Below are 19,761 nucleotides of genomic sequence, written 5' to 3'. Positions count from 1 at the left end.
TCCTACCACAAGATCGCATAAAAGCAATTCAAGAGGAATTGGCGGGATTCTTTCTTGACCACGTCATAGATAAAGACGGAGAATACCATGTGGAAGTTGACATCATATGCTAGGGATTGTAAGAGATCTTATATTGTCTATATGTAGCTAGTAGCGTCGGATAGATGTACGAAAACTTGTTGTTCAACCAATCTCTCGGAGAAAGAGAGGTCGATCACTTCTCTTTGTATATGTTCATGACGATCTTGTGTACTTAATGGTTTCCTTCATTTGCTTACTAGCTAGCGTGTCGAGTCCTCTCTATACGTATAGTACGTAACGTCGACCAAGCACGGAGATAAGAGAGGACACTTCTCTCTATTAGCTAACTAACATAATATATGAAACCCCTAAATTAACCCTATAAAACCCCCAAACCCTCCCCCCCCCACTTCAAAAAAAAACAAAAACCCCAGCTCCTGAACTGCTAATGCGTGGACGCTTATTAGTCCTAGTTGGTGCTACCAACCGGGACCAAAGGCCCCCCTGCCTGGGCAAGCCAAAGCAGCCACGTGGAGGCCCATTTGTCCCGGTTCGTATAAGAACCGGGACTAAAGGTACTGGGCTCTAGTACTAACTCTTTAGTCCCGGTTCCCGAACTGGGACAAATGGGCCATATGAACCGGGACAAATGGGCCTTTTTCTACTAGTGATCCGAAACCGGTTCATTAGATGGGAAAGTGAGGGCATGCTCAAGAGAAGCAATGTCAGCCGAAACACCTGGGTTGGAGTAAGGAAAAATGGTCTCGTCGAAAACAAAATCACGAGAAATATAGATCCTCCCCGAGTTGCGATCAAGACACTTATAGCCTTATGTAGAGGACTATAGCCAAGGAATATGCACATCTTGGAATGGAACTCAAGCTTGAGAGCATTGTACTTGCGAAGACTAGGCCAGCAAGCACACCCAATAATCCGAAGAGAGGAATAATTGGGCCGAACGTGAAACAGGCGGAACAAGGGCGTGTCCTTGTGGAGAACCGGAGTGGGCATATGGTTGATGAGGTAACTTGCCGTAAGAAAAGCCTCATCCCAAAACCCGAGTGGGTGAGACGAGTGCGCAAGTAAGGCACGGCCGGTCTCGACCAAATGACGGTGTTTGCGCTCGGCAATACCATTGTGCTGAGATGTATGTGGACACGACACACGATGAGAGATGCCCGTGCGTTGAAAGTAGCGATGGAGTTTGTGGTATTCACCACCCCAGTCGGACTGAACACCCTTGATTTTACAATCCAAAAGGCGTTCGACATGAGCCTGAAAATTATAGAAGACTTGCTCAACATCAGACTTTTGTTTGAGATAATAAATCCAAGTGAAACGTCTGTAGTCATCAACAAAACTAACATAATACTTGTACCCCCCCCCCCCCCGAAGAAGCAATAGCAGGACCCCAAACGTCTGAATGTATTAATTCAAGAGGTACAGTAGTGACATGATAAGACATGGAATACGATAGTTGATGACTCTTAGCACGCTGACAGGCATCACACACTAATGGTGAATTATTTGAACTAGAACACGGGACATCATGGCTCCGAACAATGGAGGTAACCACATTATTTGTAGGACGACCTAGACGCTGATGCCATTGCGATGACGAAACTCGGACACTGGAGGATGCATGACAAGATGATGAGGATGATGCACGAGAAAAGGGAATCGGGTAGACCCCCCTGACTTCTACCTTGAAGAATGACGCGCCTGGTTGCTTTGTCCTTAACAAAGAAAAGATGACGGTGACATTCAACAAACACGTCATTATCACAAACAAGGCGATAGACAGAAAGAAGATGTTGGCTGATTTGTGGAACATGAAGGATGTTGTGCAGTTTTAGGGATGAACCGGGTAAGCGGGAATGACCAATGTGTGAAATAGACAAACCTACACCATTGGCCACCTGAACCTGGTCCTTGCCATCATAGCGCTCGTGAACCTGGAGACGCTCAAGATCACTCGTCAGGTGATCTGTAGCCCCGGTATCCAGCACCCAAGGGTAGTCGACGGTGTTGGCGGAGGCCGAGTTGGCGGAGCGAGTATTGTGGTCTTGGACTCTTGGTCATAGTGCTTGCGGCACTCATTGGCCTCATGGCCCCAGTTCTTGCAGATTTGACACCTAGGGCGCTAATGATTATTGCGACGGCCACCACCGCCGTTGTTGCCGCCGTTGCCCCTGCCACCTTACCGGCCATTGCCAGCGTAGCCAGGGTTGCGGTCGCGGCCGCCGTTGGGGCTGCCATTGCCGCCTTGGTGGCCTTGCCCCGGCTGGTCGTTTCCCTCAGCTGGGTGACCCCCACCATGCGAGGGATAGGGCTCCGAGTAGGGCGCGCATCCGTCGTTGCCGTAGGAGCCCGAGCGGGTCACGGCGTTGGCAGAGGGAGACCACCCCTTGGCCACACTCTGCTGAGCCTGCAGCGCTTCGAACGACAAAACGAGCGAGTAGAATCTGGAGTAGGGCATAGGTGCGTTACTCACACCCAGGGAGGCGGTGATGGAGTTGTTGGCGGAGCCGAGTCCTGTTAGGATGTGATCGATGAGCTCACCATCGCGGATCGGGGAGCCGGCGGCTGCCATGGTGTCGGCGAGGGCCTTCATCTTGTGCATGTACTCAGCTGCGGACATCTCCTCCTTCCTCAGCGTCTGGAGTTGACGCTGATATGACGAACGTTGGCGCGGCTCTACGCACCGAACATGGCACCGACGGCCGTCCATACCGCTTGTGCCGTCTCGCAGCTAATGAGCTGGCAGGCGATTTCCTCATGCATGGAGGTGAGGAGAAGGCCCTTGACCTTCTGATCCTGAGTCCACCAATGGTGGTACGTGGGGTTGGCGGCGGTTGTCGCGGCATCACTGGTGCCCACGGTGATGGTTTTGTCCGGTGCCGCCGTGGTGCCATCAAGGTAGCCATGGAGGTTGGCACCGGCGAGGACGGTGCTGGCGATGCCCCCCCAAAGCATGAAGTTTTTGCCGGAATGGCCAGCACGGCAGAAACCGAGGCGGCCGCGGGCGAGGTGATGGCGCCGATGGAGTTGGAGAGCGAAAGGGCAGCGGAAGATATTGCGTCGGCGCGGAGAAGAGCGGCGTGCGACGGCGGAGAGGTGGACTCGCGGTGGCGATGCGGAACGAAGCGGCGCGAGGCGGCGGCGGAGGGTTGCGCGCGGTGGCCCGAGAGGCTAACTGATAGTAAGTTAAACGAATAGGTTTAGGATTTTGCGTGGGTGATACATCCCCCTCACGTCTCACTATGTATGGATGATCAGATTACATACGTATACACGTACAAATACAATATATGCAAACTAGACCCTATTTTACACCGACGCGCTAGAAGCCGAGGCACGCCGCTTGCGGCCAAGGAAGCGCGGCGGCACCATGCGGCTGCTTGCGTTTTCCTTCTCCTTATGAGGACACGTGGATTTAAGAAAATGTTCATACTCTGCCGTCCAGCAGGGGACGGGAAGCTCAGTAATTTTAAGCATGGTGCAAACAACTTCCTCTATAACACCTGTGATGGTATATGTCACACCAATTTCCTTTGATCTTGTCTTAGTCAAAGAGCCCTGGAACCCAAGGGTCCGTTGGTATAACATGCTCTTTATTTAGTATCCTTTTCAGATTAGCAACAATGTCTCTTGGGTTATAGTTTGGGACATAGCCAGTGCCCATGTCTTCACTTCCATCGACCAAAACCACGGGACTGAGTGGCATATACCAACTGGGTTCAATTGACTGTCCATCTTCATTCAAATAGTTCGGAAGAATATCATCATCCTTTGGAAATATTAAATGGGTGACATGTGGTAATCTGGTATAGAGGTCCCTAGTACTACCGGCATCTTTGCCCCCCGCATTTCTGGTACCAAACAGGCCATCGGGTTCCAAAAGACTAATATTATTGCTGCCAACAAAATCCTGAGCCATTCCTATAATTATGCTTGCTAGACTCTGCTTACTATATGCATTGGTTATGACGCATAACCAATGAGCTGGGTGACAAAAGCTTCTTCAATAAAATTCCTCTTGAATGAGCAAAACAAAACCTTCCTCTGTCCTCGTTTAAGGTCGTCAACCATTGAAGGTACAGATAATTCAAGGTCTGCCATCGGGAAGAGTATCGGCTCTTGGTTGATAAAATCACTATACTTGATGTGTTGCCATTCCTTCCTCCCAGCGATCCTTTCCTTGCTGAATAGTAACTCCATACACCCCCCATATTGGTTGCTTTATCCATATGGTTACAATCAAGAAGCATTTCTCCTTTGGATTCATCTGTACTAGTTTTCTTAGGGAACTTTTCATCCACTCCAACCTCTTGTGAAGAAGGCTACATTTTTCTAGAATGTAATTAAATGCCCGTGTTAATCATGTCAGATCGGAGATGGCATGTTAGTGCATTTTACAAATCCTGCAAACCAAATAGCTACATTTACCATCTTTGTCATCTGCCCAAACAAAATCCTTTTTGTGATGGTCGTGGTCTATAAAGTATTCCCGCCCTTCTTGTCTTGTGCTGGTTCCAAGTTCCTTGTAGTACTTTATAGACCACAAACTTGAATTTCCTCCTAACTTCTCTTTCCATGCTTCATAGTCCAGCATTGAGTAAAATGACTTGACAGATTGACTCATGTTATTGGTTATCGTCATAATTGGAGTAATGAACTCAACCAAGAAAGAAGAAACTTTCAAGAGAGATGGCCAGGATGAGTAAATGAAATTGATCAGCAACCCTTTGATGTGGGAACCATCATGGTCAGCGAGAGCCTTCGCTAATTCTCCTTCAGTAAGGATCAAGGTGCACTTTTTAGAGTCCCTCCCACTAGTGTCATCTGCATCCTCCAGCTTAGGGATGGCAACAAAACTTGTCCTCTTGCTTCCATCAGTCTTATTTAGTTCCTTGCTTAGTCTGAACTCAACCGAAGAAAGAAGATTGCTAACAACTCCCGAGTTGGAGACTCTGTTAAGGAAATCTTCAGAGAGCTCGCACTTGGACCCAAAGCTTCCTTGATGAGTGGTCAAGGTCTCATTGGTCTGTGAATCAAATGCAGGGTTGTCAATGAGCGCATTAACAAATACCCATAGGTAGCCCTTGACTGTATGCAATTTCATGTTAGGATGCTTGTTTCTCTTGTTCACAACGCCCATCACATGGTTGGCAATTTGGTTTGCAACGTAGTCAACTTGAGTTCCACCTCTTTTCTCATGCGTACTATATATTATAGAAGAGAAATGGGGGTAAAGAGCCCCTCCACTTTGGGTTTACATACACATATATAGACCCAACTCCACCCAATCAACTACATGTTGCTAACTCCTCACGTCATTACCCACCGCTAGAGCTCTAAACAAACGCTCCACATCTGCCTTGATGATGCCTGCTGTCTTCCACGTTCTTCCCTCCGTCTCTACTCAATGGAGTACCTCCCGCACCAATGGTGTTGCACCATCAAACACGATCGAGTTGCGGTGTTTCCATAGTTGCCACATCACAAGGAGGACGAGGGCGCGAATGTCTTTACCGTCTCCGTTGTTTCCACCTTTGCTCGGGCACCACTCGATCAGCCTTGTATCCCCGATTGGTATCCACTCTTGATTGTTCATCGCCGTGCATATCCCGGTCCATATCTCCCTCGCAAAAACACATTGGGTGAGGTTGTGATCTATGGTCTCCTCTCCTTGGTCGCAAAACGGGCAGACGTCCTGGTGGTCCAACCCACGCCGTGCTAATCAGTCTGAGGTCCAGCATCTGTTCCACAGAACGAGCCGTGCAGAGAACCGGCACCTCAACGGCGCCCTGGACCTCCACGTGAACTGCTCTGCCGGCGCGATCTGGCGGCCCCAAAATCTTACATTGTATGCTGATTTGTTCCACCTCTTATGGTCGCGATCCGATTTACAAAACTGACCTGCTAAAACTGGCCTCCACTTCGACTAACACACACCTCCCAACAATCATTTACCCTTTGGTAAATTCTCGGTAGCTCGGTTCCTTCTTTACAAGCAGAGTCGATATACAGTTGCACGTAATCTGAGAAGCTTTTTGCCGACAAATTCTTTCCATTCAACTCAACCTGCCATATCAACAACTCGCTTCCTCATGAGCGCCACGGCATCATTTGCGAGCTCGGTCATCTTGAATTTCGCAAGGTTAGGCTTGAAGGTAACTCTAGTCCAGTTATCTGACTACTGACACTCCGTAATTTGGGTCTTTGACCTCTTCCCCATGTTTTCAGAGAAAACTTGCTTGTACTTCTTCTTCCGGCAGCCATGGGCGGTCTCAACGACGAACTCCGTTGAGAAGATGTTGTCGAGTATGGCGTCGTGGCCGTTACTCCTGCCAGTGGCCTTCCACTCATTCTCATCATAGTTGCTTCTGGTGAGGAGGCGACCGAAGATCATATCTGGCAGGTAGACGCCCTCCTCCTGGTGGATCTAGACGGGCACGCCGTTTCCGTTGTTGTAGACAGAGATAAAGCACCCCTCAACGTCGATGTCAACCCTGAGGGAGTCCATGGACGGGTTGTGCTGTATGTTATCGGCTGCCTGGACGAGGATCTCGTCAAAGATCTTGTGGAGGCCGGGGACTTAGGTGACGGACCAATGCAGTAGGTTGTCAGAATCGTGATTCTGAATCAGATCGAAGCTCCGGTGGTTTGATCGCAAATCGTAGAATCGTAAAAACGTAGATTCTACTAACCAAAATCATAAAATCAAAGAGATTAGTTTGGATCGTAAAGTCGTAGAATCGTACAATAGAATCAAGATTCTGACAACCTTGCACCATGGCACCTCCCTCATAGACCCAGAGCGTCTGCGTGTGCTTCTCAACCGAGCCGACGTGGGTGTCCGGGCGCAGCAGGATTTGCTCCAGCGGCGCCACATGAACATAGCCACGACCATGTCCCATACAGTAGCTGAAGCAGAGGAGCAGGAGGAAGACGGAGCTCGCCAAGGGAGGTTGCAGCCGTGGAGAGAGGTGGCTAGGGCTTCACCACAGGCGTGCCGTTCTTTTATACGCAATATGCGAATTGGCGAAATGCCCTCAGCGGGACACTGCAATTACACGTCACTACAAAAAAAATACACTTCCGTGATGATACGTGTTTGTCACAGTAGGTCGCGTTTTTTGTCATGCATGTACATCCATGACAAATTTATGACAGAATCAAGATAGTCATACCTGTGCTGTCGTAGAAGTGTTCCATGACATTACCAAAATTATCATCACGGAAGTGTCCACTTCCATGACGATAAATCGTGCGTCACAGAAGTGCTTTCGTCAAGGGTGACCGACACGTGGCATCCACCGTAACGGAACGCCGTTAAGCTATCGGGTCGGGTTTTGGATCCGATAACCCGTTAACAGCCCCGACCAATGGGGATTTTCCACGTGTAAAATCATCATTGGCTGGAGGAGACACGTGTCAGGTCCGCGTTGGCACAGGTGTCACTCATCCAATGGGCGAGACGCGCCTATGATATGTTGACACGTGGACCGGCCCATCAAGTTTAAATGGGCCGGCCCAACTGAAGGCCCACAAGATTTTGCGGACCATAATGGGCTGGCCCAGCTAAAGGCCCACGAGATTTTGTGGACCATAATGGGCTGGCCCAGCTAAAGGCCCACAAGATTTTGCGGGCCATAACGGGCCGGCCCAGGTAAAGGCCCACAAGATTTTTGTGTGCCATAATGGGCCGGCCCAGGTAAAGGCCCACAAGATTCTTGCGGATCATAATGGGCTGGCCCAGCTAAAGGCCCACGAGATTTCGCCGACATTAATGGGCCGGCCCAGCTGTAGGCCGACAAGATTTTGAGGACCCTAGTAGGCTGGCCCATTAACTGGCTGCTATGTTTTGGGCCAAATGCCGGCCCATATTTGATCTGGTCCATTAATGGACTGCCACGCTCCGGGCCTAATAGTGCCCCATATGAGATCCGGCCCGTTAAAAGCCTACCACATTCTAGGCCAAATTACGGCCCAGATCAGGTCCGGCCCTTTAAGAGGCTTTGGGCTCAATTATGGCCCATATCAGATTCGGCCCGTCAACTGGACACTATTCTTTCGGCCCACTTGCTAAAGGCCCACTTAGTAATTCGGCCTGATATTAGTTTTGGCCTGTTAAGGGCCCGTTTAATATTTCAGCCCTATATTAATTTTGGCCTTTTAAAAGCCCGTCATATAGTTGGGCCTAACTACGGCCCGGTTTGCATCTGGCCTGCTCGCAGCTGATATCTGATTGGGCCAAACAAGGACAGAGACAATTTTGGCCTGTTAAAAGCCCGTGATTTGATTCGCACAATCATGGGTCGGGGTTCATTTCGGGCTGCTGCCGGCCCGTGAGCTGTTCGGCACGTTTCAAGCCCAACCTATATCGTGATTGCATGACGGCCCGATTATGTACCATAATTTTACGGTTTGGCCGGTTTACTGTGAAGACAGGATATATATATATATAGTAAAATAACTGCAGCATCGTGAATAAGAAAAAACCTAGACTATACAATAAAGAAATTACGGCATATTACATCCACTGGGCATCAAAGTTCGCCACTATGATAATAAAGCACAAGCAGACTGCAGATGACATACACTGGGCATCAAAGATCGCCACTATGATAATAAAGCACAAGCAGACAGCAGATGACATACACTGGGCATCAAAGATCGCCACCAGTGCAAATAAACACGCAGACAAAATAATATACAAAACCGACAGCACTTCAATAGAGTTCAAGGAAGGTTAGCCCTGCTGGGGAGCTGTAGCGCAAGCAGCTGAGCAAGATGATGAGACTGCGCTTGTTCAACACTTATATATTCCTCACTCTGAAAGATAAACAAGCAGACAGATGACAGGTTTTGCACATAAAAGTATCAGTGCTGACAATTCATCACATTTCTTACTGATGAATAAAGTGACACAGTTTAAAATTGCATTAACACAATATGGTATTGTTCAGGTCAAGACATGGCAGGAAATGACATTGTGAAGGAGTTGGCAGCTTCACGACACCACTGGATTACAGATCAAGAACTCATAAGTATCAATGGTTAGTGTGCTGTCAATTTATACCATTTCAGATTGGCAAATAAAGAGACGGTTTAAATAATAGCAGAATGATATGACATTGTTCATAGTTAAGACATTGCAGAATATGACATTGTGCTGTAGTGGGTAGGTTCACCACACCACTGGATTACGGATGAAGAACAGAAGCATACATGCAGTGCAAAAGAAGATCACTTGCTCTGTATAGTTTAATTTACATGGTATGAAGAAGGAACTTGGTTGTACAACTGGAAACTTAAATTGAGAAAGGACAAACTTTTGTTTATGAACTACATAATAAACTTTAAACAAGCAATTTGATGCAAACACCAGAAAGAAACAGCTGTTGCAGTCATGCCTAACCAAATATATACAACAAAGTTTGAAGGCTTGAGATGGACAAACTTACCTTATTGGTGAAGACAGGCTCTATAAAGGCCTTGTCCATGCTGATGGGGGGGGGGAATTCAAGATGTTTACCACAGAATCTTCTTCAAAAGCATTGCCTTTATTCTACATTTTGTTAAGAGTAAATATAGATGTGATAATATACGAAAAATGGAGAATATTTAAGATAAGATGAAGAGTGATGCTACATAACCAAGTAGCTATAAATATAAGTGCAGCGATACAGGCAAAAGGTAAAGCCAAGAGCAATGCACAGCTAAACTTCTGTACCAACCTTATGGTAAGAGTAAATATAGATCTAATGTGTAGAAAATGGAGGGCAAAGGAAAATAAGCTGCAGAGTGATGGTACATGAACAACTACCTGTCATTATAAGTACACCAATAAAGGACAGCATGTACTTACAAGAACAATGTAGAGCTAAAAAAACATTGGCATTGGATATATTCTACACTAATGTAACCATTCATACAGATCAGATAATTTGGAGCGAACAATTGATAAGCAAGCTATCATGCATACTACTGTCACATAATGAACCAGGTATGTATGCAAGTACAGTGATACAGGACAACAGGTACTAACAAGAGCAAAGCAGCGGGCAACATATTTGCGATATCCTGTCGTTCTTGTCAAAGCGGAATTCTTCTTCGAACAGATTTCCTGCAAAAAAGATCCGTAAGGCACATGCGGAAAAGTAGAAGTTCAAATTTTCATGTGATTTCATAGACAGTACCTCATCCTGGGAACGAGACCAGCGCATAACAAGGTTTTTCCATTCAATGTCTTCTAAATTTAGAACAGGAGACTTCACCAGAAATTCGTTTATAGACTTGCCATCAAAGTGTGATTTCCTCAGGTAACACCGATACTATGCTTCCTTGAAAAGCACAAGCAAGCTTTGCTCGTCATGACTATCCAGATTGACCCTCGCCTAGTTACAACAATGTAATGTAAATCATTGATGTGTTCAATCAGCAGAAAACAGGAAAATAATAACCATGAATAATAGCACTTACACGTAAGTTGGACAGGAAGATGTGAAAATGGTGTTTGTCTTCACAATAATCTTCCCATGATGGCAATATATGCACGTAGTCCCTAACAACATTGAAAGCATTGTCTTTTAAACTGGGAATAAATGGAATGGGGTTCCAATCTGCAGGAATTGGCCGTCTCTGCAGTTGGATAGGTCTTCGACCGGTGGACTTGCTGTACTTTTTGCTGGAGTGAGATTTTTCTGTGGTACAGCTGGTGCTATGGCAAATGAAATCGGTATACCTTTTGCTGGAGTGCAGGTCCTGTGTGGTGGGGCTAGTGGTGTGGCCAGTGAAGTATGGGTACAGTCTGCTGGAGTCGGTCCTACATTTTGTGTCACTGGTTGTACAGCCAATATAAGTGGGGTGTTGTCTGATTTCTCCGGCACCACCACGTTTTTCAAGGACTTTGCTAGTGCTCCTTCAGGTTCGGCAATCACCCTCTTCCTTTTTGATGTCTGATGCACAAGAACAGCATTTGAGTGGAAAAACATGGTATGATGACAGATAGAATACGTATTGATAACGGATGGGCATGGCATCTCGACATATATGATGAGTAAACTAACCAGATGGCGGTGCAACAAAGTAGAAGAAATGCAAGACAACATATGCAAGATACCCGCAATCAATAAAACATTGCCAAATTAGAACAGGCACCTTGATGGGCGAACAGGACAGGCCATCTGCCTTTGACTCCTCGAGGTTAGAATAGTCATTAGGATCATATTCTGAACAAGAATCAACAGGTGGGGAGCGTATGAGTTTCATTGCATCCAGAATGGCACTCAATGCCTTGGTGCCAATTTTGTAAGTCATTGCAGTGTTTAGCTTCAAGAGTGGACTGCTGCTAGTGCGACACAAAGCAGCTACACAGATCATAGTGTAGATATAACGGGAAAACCTTAAGCATCGGAGTAAAATCAGCAAAGTGGAACTTGCTGGAATATATGTGCTAGTATTGCCGGTACGGCTAGAAAGGCTTCGGATACCAGCTCTCTTCAAGTGAAGGTGTGGTACTGTTAATATCAGTGTAACTCTCAAAGGCAACACAGCTCCCCGCATTTCCTTGCTATTCTTATAGGATTCAAGTGGGCAGGCCACTACAAATCCTATTCCTATGTTTACAAGATCCTACGAATCAAAGAGGCTCAAAGTGTCCATCACAACCAAGCGTATAGACCTCTACGCTGCAAATGTCCTTGCTCATCTTCAGTACAAGGAACATACTGTACTACTATCATACTCCCTCCGTTCCAAAATATAAGTCTTGGTAGAGATTTCCACTATGGATCACATACAGATGTATCCAGATACATTTTAGAGTGTAGATTCACTCATTTTGCTCCATATGTAGTCCATGGTGGAATCTATAGAAAGACTTGTATTTAGGAACGGAGAGAGTACATATTAAAGAAGAACGGAAGAGGAACATGGTAAAGAAGAGCAAGCAGATTTTGGATAATAAAATGTTGGTTGCGCAATGCCCACACATGATGAACCAGAGCGCATTAAGAATGCAACTCCCAGCTGTCTCTCGACCATTTCAGGTGGTTGGATGAAGATCCTACGTCTCCTAACCCATCTTCTTCCTTGTCTCTGATTTTTCCCATACAGAACACCACACGGGCTGCCGGCCGGACCACCGGCCCCCGCCAACCCCACCCCCGCCTCAACCCCCACCAGCGTCGAGTTTTCTTCATTCAGCGATGCCCCACAACCACCCGAGCCCCTTCGTTCCCACCGGCGAACTCCGGCGAGCTCTGAAAAATCGACTGACCCAATTTTGAAATTTAGTCCACTGTGATTTAACTAGTGTGGAATATAAAAGGGGAAAATCATAAGCATTGAGAGTATAGTGTTGAGCGTGCCATGGCGGATCTGAAGGTGCAAACCGGACAAAGGCAACTTCGCAACCAAGACAAGAAATCTTAGTAAAGCAGTGGTGATCTATTTTCTTGCTGCGATAAATAAGTTGAGCAGATACGAAAGAGTACCTCCTCTGGTGCGGCGCCGTGTACGCATCTGCTAAGAATTTGAAGGTGCTGCGGTAGCGATGGTTGTCGGCGGCGTGGAAACAGATCTAGGACGGTAGCCGGTGGCGGCGGCGCACGGTGGACGAGACGGTCGTACGAGCGGTGCCGGCAAGGTGGACGACGGCGGGGATGAAGCGAGAGGACGGGATACAAGGATCCCGGTCTGAAGCCGTGGATGAGAGAGGTCGATCTCTTGTAATGGACGGCGGCGTCGGGGTATCAGCTCCGGCATGGTGGAGGAGGACGGCGGTGGATGGGGTGGCGGACGGCGGCGGACGGAGGAGGGTGGGGTGGAGAGGGTGTTTTGGCGCCCACGGAGTACGAATGGGGAAAAGGGAGGTAGAGAGGAAGGGGGGAACCATGTATTCAGGGCGCGCTTGTCTCAAATGCGAGGAAATTTACAAACTTAGCCCCCGTTTCAAATTTCTACTACATCACAGCAACATTAGTCGGTTGGGGATAGGACGGTAATCTCGCATACACCGAATATTTGCCGACGAGAGTTTGTTTTTGGTGCCCACCATGTATGAATATGAATCGGGGAGGGAGTCGATTTCGACCGAGGACAAACTGTGTTTTGGCGCCCACCGTGTATGAATCCGGGTGAGAGGCGGTTACGTCACGTTTGGGTGAAATTACAAACCTACCCCTATCGAAACCTATAGAAATCCAGCAGATAGGCTTTGCGTGGCAGGGATAGGCAGTAGTGATTTCCATCTCGTAGATTTTGGTTTCGGGCGGTTACTACGACTTTCCTCGCTTCGTTCAAATTTTGCAGAGTGCACGTTTTCCGTGCCAACTCAATTCGAATCCCGTTTGTATTCTATTTTTTTTGGGCGGGATCCATTTTCAATTGGAATTACATTCTGTATACATCATTTGTTTTATATATACTTTCAAAAGCACAACAAAGAATTATGCTCCTTTATATGTATAATATGATTTACAAATACAACGATCTCGAAATCTTAAGGTTGAATTCGAAAAAAATTAACCAAATTATGTTCTACTAAAATGTATGGATCAGTAATATCTACATATTAAATAACATAGATGTGCGTGAATACATATGAGTATGCATGTTTGATAGATCAATTTTGGTTCGAGTATGGATTACATGTATCATCATCTCGAATTCAAATATTTGAATCCCTTTTTTGTTCAGTCCTTTCACGCCCATCTCCCTCGCATGCATGCTCCTTCAGGTAGCTATCACTCTCTTTTCTCCAGCTCACCCGCACGCTCACTTCATGTTTCTCCTATCCTCGCAAACATGGTCTCTCGACGTCTCCCTTGAGAAGTGTCACACTCTCCCTATCATTATACATTACACGGTTTTCATTATCTCTCACATCTCTACTGTTCTCTGGTATCACTCGGTACCTAAGCTTTCTTTTTCACTGCCACACACACAGTCTCCACTCGTCTTTCACTTTGTCTTTATCTCTATGGGATTCTCTCACACACCCTATATGTCTCTATATATGACTCATACCACTAAAATTACTCTCTCTCTCTCTCTCTCTCCTGTAGACACAACATTTCTTGTGGTCTCCTTTTCGTCTCCATCCCAGACTGACATTATTCATTTGTTTACCGATCAGACAACCCCGACTACCGTCTCCTCTCTCTCTCTCTCTCACAGACACACACACACAACTCCTGCTTCCACTCCCCTTCCCAACTACCGTCTCTCTCTCACACACACACAAAACTCTCGCTTTCGCACCCCGACTCGTATTTCTCTCACAAAAATTTATCGACTAGCTAGCCTCTAGATAGGTTTATACACCCGCACACTCGTGCTTCCACCATCGCATACATGTCTCTCTCCCGCTCCTTGTATCTATGTAGATTTTTCTTCCCTTCTTGAGACACGCCCTCTCGATCGTGCACACACACACTATCGCCTCGTTTTAAGCTGATACCTATCGCACACACACTCCTTGTGTGTTTGTCACAGTTGCACTCCGTCCTCCTCCACTCTCCCTCTCTCTCACACACACATGGGCTTTTTGCAACAACTAGCAAGATGCCCATGCCTTGCACGGAACATCAAGATGCATTTGTATGAGTAGAATATCTTGTGGGGGAAAAGGATGAACGAGGGAAGGCCTTATTTGCAAATGTGGAGAGGGGTGTGGGTATCTTTTTGCAAAATTGCCATAGTTTCCTTCCTATCCGTCAGATATAGATCGGACGGCCTATATTGCAGGATGGCAGGCACACGATCATCACCGGCAATGCTTTTTATAAGAGTAGGGATAAAAATAGAGTTGGTGATGATGGTGGGCCTGCCATCCTGCAATGTAGGTCGTCCGATTTATATCTGACAGATAGGAAGGAAAATATGGCAATTTACCCGCACTGTTCACCACATTTGCAGATAAGGCCTTCCCTCGTTCATCCTTTTCTCCCACAAGATCTTGATGTTCCGTGCAATGCACGGGTATCTTGCTAGTAAGATAGAAATTAGACATATACCACTTCTCGAATCTTGAAACCAACAACATTCCTCCCTTATCTCATGAAAACCGCCAATGGAATATATTTTGAGTGAAACATAACATATTTTTAGTGATATACGTATTTCAAAACTAGACTTTTTTCTATCAAATCGGTGAATATGTATTAATCTACTTTGATTGTGTGGCAACGCATTGGCACCTTGCTAGTAGTTATTATAATTTTTTGGACACCAAACAAACGGTGGAGTACATATATGAAGAGAAGAGGCGCACGCACGCAGTCGGCCTCTCGCTGTCTCGCACACATGAGTGTTACGTAAAGGCGACATTAACAAATAAACCCTAAAACCCTAGGTGCACGATTGCTGCATTCGCGGGTACCGGGTACGTGGTGGAGCACCTTTGTAGGAATAGTCAGCTCGCGTGATAATTTGATCCGTAGGAGTTCATGGTCGGGACCACAGGTGAACGACTTGGAGCGCGGTGGCTCGCCAGTTGCCACAGATCGAGTAGCCACGTTTAAAATATCGGTTTTTTAGCGGGGTTAAGAGTTCCGATTTTCAATGGCGCGTTATAAGTAGTAAGTAGTTTTTAGAACGATTGGTATGGAGGGAAAATGGAATTCATAGTACTACGTACCTCCTTGGTGTATGGTTGTATGGTTTTTTTTGCGATCGATGTTGTATGGGTTTATGTCGCGAGATGTTGAACCTGGTAGTTCTAGGGCAAATACTATGGTTTAGATTTAGATGCTGGTTTTCAGTAATGAAAATCGGAAGGGGAAACCCTTCTTTGATTAAAAAACAACTACTTCCATTCTGGTTTACTAGTCCCCATCGTACTTTGGGTCAAAGTTTGTCCACGAATTTTACTTGTAAAATGTGAATGGAAAACGAGATTTTGTTATACCCAAACAAAAAAGGACTGGAGGGAGTGATTGCTCTGACACGGATGCGACCTCTCATAGCGCAGGCATTGAACCGGCGCGCCGGCCAAGAGGGCCCCACTCGTTGCAGGCCCGGCTGAGCACGCCTCCTCGCCGCGTGCAACCAGCTTAAGACTGCCCCGCCTGCCTTCATTGAATCCGCGTGTGTGCCGGCAACACGTCCTTCTACGAGCCGGCAGGCATTTTAGAACACAAAAAATGACTAAAATATAATTAATTTACGCATGGTCTTGACTTGTTGTGCTCGCACTGGTAGCAGGAACTAGTAGAGGATTTTCTTTATTTATAACTCTCCTCACATTTTTTTTGGCTGAGAAGTGAATCATGGTTGTGGACATTATGTATGAATGTGCAGATATCTGTGAACATGAGTTTGATGTGGAAGTTGAACTTGGAATGTCGGGCTTGCGCGTGAACTATACAATGTCCAATGCTTCGTCTGTTATTGTTTGGAAAGTAATTGCTGTTATTTCATGACCCGAAAAAAACATTTTGTGCCACATCAGTAGATGCACGGACATCACAATAGGCATGCTGACTGGATAAACATTTGAACCTAGCTATTATGAAGGAAATTTTTTATTGACAACAGTTTTAGATAGCAGGAGACGCCTAGCCTGCTCTGACTCTGCTAGCTTATTTCTGGCTTCTTCCATCTCTTCTTTGGCTTGGGTGAAGAGAGCATCTGATTGCTCTTTTCGCTTCTTCAGGAACTCAGCTACATTCTCAAGGGCTGCTGCACGCTTTCTTTTAGCCTTTACTAATGCCACGAGGACACGAACAGCTGACGACTCCACCTGGCTTGTGTGTAATCCAGCATCATCTGGGAATTTGCACCTTGTGTCTAATCCAGCATCATTAGGGAACTGGCACCTTGTGTGTAATCCAGCCTCATTTTGGAAACATGATCTCGAGGTTGACCATACTTCCCTCCTCGCAGGAACTGCATCCTGACATGAAGTTACTTCTTTTTTAGATCAATACTCAGAGCAACCTAGATCCATTTAGTAGAAGCCAGATAAACAGAACTCAGAGAAGTGAATTAAAAAGGAAAAAAATAAAAACAGACTACAAGGTGAGAACACCCACTTCCTACATCAAGCTAAAAACGAAAGCATTAGGACGATTAAGACTCTTCTTATTACACATCGAAGAACACCACGCTTAAGAGAAACAGAAACTACAACATACACATCGAAGAACACGAGGCTACACGAAAGTAATTGAAAGGGTGTTACTTACCAAAGCTCGTTTTACAGGTTCGGTGCAGCTCCTCTTTAACTTGCCACGCTCCTTGAAGATGTCCCGAATATCCCGTGTTTGGTCTTCATTGCTCCTCTGCATGTTCTCACTCGTGGTTTTAAAATCTCAACATCGCAAGAAAAATATACTACTAGTAATACTCGCGCATCTTGTGGGCAACATTAAAGCACTCGTCTGCCATGTTAGAGCATCTCCAACAGAATCGCAATGCGCGGCGCTTTAAAAAAGCATCTACAGTGCTGAGATCGAGAGGTAGATACTAGAGAGTAGAGGATAGTTCTCGGCATAGATAGATAAAAAAAGATAATTCAACTACTCCTCGTCGTCCGACTCCTCCTCGGTGTTGTCCTCCTCCGACGTCTGACTGTAGGCGTGAAGATACCGATCGTTGTTGGATTCCCAGGGTGACGCTGCTCCTAGCCTCATGTTGAATTGAGCGTCCGCTTTTCGCCTACACTTGTCCTCGCGATAGGCGGCTCGCTCCGCCCTCCTCTTATCCCTCTCCACCCTCCTTTGCGCGTAGAACTCGCGCTCTTTGATGATGTCCTGCGGGAAGTGTTGGCACCACAGCGCCATGGCTTCCTCGTCCATCTCGGCGATGCCGAGACGGTGCTCCCGCCTCCAGTTGTCGCGACGATACTCGTCGGTGCTAAGCCGCGGCAGAGGCGCGAGCTCCTGCGCCCGCTCCCACGTCGGCACGTTGAGGAAGTTCAATGTTCTATGAGGCCACCAGAGGCGCCACACCGCCGCGTCGTATGCACGGGCGGCCTCATTGGCGGTGTCGACATTGCCGAGGCCGAGGCGCATCCCGTGGAACCGGATCTCGGCGGAGAAGCCGCCGGAGGGGCGCGCGCGGACGCCGCGGTATCCCCAAGTTTCCCGCCGACGCGGCGGCATGGTGGCGCGGTGGCGGCGAGGCGAAAAAGAGCGGGGAGAGAGCGGTGGCGAGGCACAGAGCGGGGAGAGAGCGGTGGAAAGGCACAGAGCTGTGGGAGGGCGTTGGATTTTATAAAGCGCGCCGTACGCCGCGCGCCAAAACTAGCGCACGCCCAGCCGCTTTTCCCGCGCGCGCGATCCTTTCCCGACGTCTCCTCTATCTCTACTCTCTTCTCTACTGTTATATTTATTTAATATTTAATATTTAATATTTATCTCTACTTCCTTTACTGTCTACTTTTTTTTCTCTATACTTTTTTCTTGCAATATAGGCCGTCCGATTTATATCTGACAGATAGGAAGGAAACAAATGGGAATTTTGCAAAAAGATACACATACCCCTCTCCAGATTTGCAAATAAGGCCTTCCCTCGTTCATCCTTTTCTCCCACAAGAGAAACTACTCATACAAATGCATCTTGATGCGTGCAACGCATGGGCATCTTGCTAGTTCTAAAAACCTTTCCATCATTTGCCACACTACTGGTAGCAGATGAAAAACCTACCCAAGCACAGGGCGATACATGAGCGACGCACAATTACAAGCTAATATTCTGTTGGACAATGGAGGCTATAACCAATTACTTTTACGGGAACAATAACACCCAGGAAATTTCAAGGGTAGGTATGAACAAAATTGGAACTGCACATGTACTGCTAAGTGATTCAATACACACATTACCAATCGAGGAGGAGAACGATGGTGGCGGCGGCCTCTGTGAGTCATGGTCGGCAACGGGAGTCAGTTCATTGTCCACGACGGTGGTACTTCTGCGCTTGGCGTCGGCTTCCGGGAAGCAGATCCGAGACCGTGGAAGACGATGCCGGGGAAGAGGCTCCGTCTACGACGACGACGGTGGACCGGCTCCAGTGCGGCGTACGAGGTCGTCGATGAGGCAGATGCGCTGCGGTGGATGAGTGCCCCGATGTAAAGGGAGGAGCACGAAGGCTGCGGTGCCGTGGAGAAGTCTATTTTGCGGTGGGGATATAAAATAGGGAGTATTCAGGTGTACTACTCTGGGTGCCGGGGTGGGGTTGGCTGGGTAGGGTGAACCTGAAGTTACGAAAATAGCCCCCTACCAAGCGTCATCCGTAGGCCTGTTCCGAAGGCTATGATGGTAACTTCCCACTGCTCGAATCAGGGTCGCGGGAGATTTTCCCGCCGACCTCAAAATTTTGTGACACTGGACTCCCCATGTGGCGTGTTGAGTGATTCGGCTAAGCAACTAGCGAGTAGTAGTAGTAAACTCTGAATATAGGTTTGACCGAAGTCAAACTTCCTAAAGTTTGACCAAGTTTATAAAAAATATAAACATTTACCATAACAAATATGTATGATGTGAAAGTACATTCAATAATGAATCTAATGGTATTTATTTGTTATTGTATATGTTAATATTTTTTGTTATAAGCTTTCTGAGAGTTTACAAAACTTGACTTTGACCAATGCTAATACGCGGACTTAAATAAAAACGGAGGGAGTGCACATTTGTTTTCTTAGTTTGTAGTGAACTAATCATTTGTTGAAATTGTGAAATAAATATATTAGCCTATTGACTTCGAATGTAATGGTCTATACAATT

General features: G+C 46.8%; 1 pseudogene; it reads right to left on the bottom strand.

The window, feature by feature from the left end:
- Positions 1-3,351: 3,351 nt before the first annotated feature.
- Positions 3,352-6,944, bottom strand: LOC109768709 (DNA topoisomerase 2-like; annotated as a pseudogene).
- Positions 6,945-19,761: the final 12,817 nt, after the last annotated feature.

This window comes from Aegilops tauschii, chromosome 7 (assembly GCF_002575655.3).
Source record: "Aegilops tauschii subsp. strangulata cultivar AL8/78 chromosome 7, Aet v6.0, whole genome shotgun sequence".
NCBI lineage: Eukaryota > Viridiplantae > Streptophyta > Magnoliopsida > Poales > Poaceae > Aegilops > Aegilops tauschii.
This window is presented reverse-complemented; position numbering and strand designations above follow the sequence as displayed.